Genomic DNA, 2,153 nt, shown 5'->3' on the forward strand with positions numbered 1-2,153 from the left:
CACCTTAATATACATACATATTATTACACACGAACTAACTGCATACATACTTATAAATAAGTAAACATTTTAATAAATTATTCTCAAGTTAGGCAGGCTATTCGATAAATAACACAGGGCAACACTGATTTTGGTGCGGCAAATGCTAAAGCTGTTTTTAATAGGATTTTTTGTTCTGATTACGAATCTGTAAGTGTAAAGTTTTCATCAGTTCGAGATTTTGAGATAAACTAGGTCAAAGTGACAAAAAATCGCTTTTTTTGCAATATCTGAAGAGCTCTAGCAAAGAGAAAAAGGGTTGTTTAACCTTTCACTTAGGCTTAAATTAAATCTAGATCTCTTGACTACTACACCTAAAAATACTATCCCTGCACCTTGATCTGATGGTCGCTTATACCGATTTATTGAACAATAAAAAAATATTGGTAGATTGTGCTATTGAAATAAAAAAATGCCAAAATCAGTTTTCGCTGTTTAACAAATGACTATAAGTAACCTTAGGGTCAAGGGGCAGAGATAATATTTTGAGGTATAGTAGTGATGAGTTCCAGATTTAATTAAATTAAAGCCTAAGTGGAAGGTTCTTTCGTCTTTTCTTTATTTGCATTAGGTACTCAAACTTCGCCAATATCAGCTTTTTCTGTTCAATAAATGAGGTATATTTAAGATCAAGGTGCAGGGATCGTATTTTCAGGAATAGTAGTCCGGAGTTCTAGATTTAATTTAAGCCCGTGCGGAAGGTTCTATTCCCTTTTGTATCTTTGCTAGAGCTTTCAAATATTGCAATATTTCAAATATTCAAAATCTAGAGCTGATGGAAACTTTATACATACTTACGGATTAGTAATCAGGATAAAAAAATCTATCAAAAAAGCTTTAACATTTTCCGCTCCAAAATTTGTTTCGATTTTTGTTGGCCTGTGTAATGATACAATTTCTAAACTACCTATAGTAAATATTTGCATATGCATACTGTTAAAAGTCATGGCTTGAATAAATTGATAAGATAAGTGCAAAGAAGTGTTGAGTGGATCATTAAATTATTATTACAATTTTCTATAAAAATACAAGTGATAAAAACTAAAGTTTTGAGCAGGAATAAGATTGATAGCAACTTAGGTCATTATCATTTAAGAATGACTAAGGATTTTTTAAACGAGTCTGATATGTACTCCAAGTGAACCGATTGCACTTCTTTAACATAGCCTTTTTCGGGGCGGTTAAAAAAATAATGAAGTTGGAGACGTGTGCAATTAAATTAGAAGCTCTATTCATATTAAGTATTAAATGTATATTATGGGCCATATGCATCGCCTATTTGACGTGCCTTTCCAACCCATGTGGAGCGGAAGTTTTGTTCCAAAATTCAAATGGATTAAGTGTAGCACCACCTAAAAGACCTAGTCTGCACCTAGCAAGAGCGTCACATTCATAGAGAATGCGTTCTGCAGTTTGTTTCTTTAAGATAATTTTTAATGAGGTGATAGCGAAGACAACAGTATCTCGTGCAGTACCCACCGAGAGTTTTGTTGTCCTCACTGCCCAAATTATGGAGCTTCTCTTGAAGAACAGATAAGACGTTCCACTTGACGCTGTCCTGGACATGCCATCCAGTGCCTGTTGAGCATTTTGCCTAACCAGTTATTAGTGCTCCCCCTACTGCGAAGGGGGAAGGGGGGGCTCCGCAATGCCATAATTTCCTTCATGTTCCGGTATTCATCCTAATAAAAATGTATTCTTGGATCCAAGAGCGTTTAGGACATTGAAGCAATCGTATAATAGCTGAAAATTTATTTTATGGCACATAATTCAGATGTATTTCGAGGATGTGCCTCTTCTAAGGCATTCTTTGCCGCAAATTTTTATTGCATGAATCTCCGCTTGAAAGGTGGTCTGCTATCCATTAATGTAATTTTTTTTTTTTTAAATTCTCACATTCAGATTCGTCTGTATATGGGTTCAAAAATATTTGTCTCGAAATACTTTTATCGTTTTTTGTTAATAAAAAATTAATAAATGTAGGCTCTAAATCCGAGATATAGGTGCACATGGCCAGTGGTGGTAGTTGAATGTCCAGATTAAGGAGACTGTACAGACTCGGCAAAGAGTTCCCTTGTCGAAAATTCCATCTGGTGTGGACAGAACCAAAAGTT

Source organism: Rhagoletis zephyria, unplaced genomic scaffold (genome assembly GCF_001687245.7).
Source record: "Rhagoletis zephyria isolate East Lansing unplaced genomic scaffold, Rhagoletis_zephyria_1.1 Rzeph_scaffold_01866, whole genome shotgun sequence".
Taxonomy (NCBI): Eukaryota; Metazoa; Arthropoda; class Insecta; order Diptera; family Tephritidae; genus Rhagoletis; species Rhagoletis zephyria.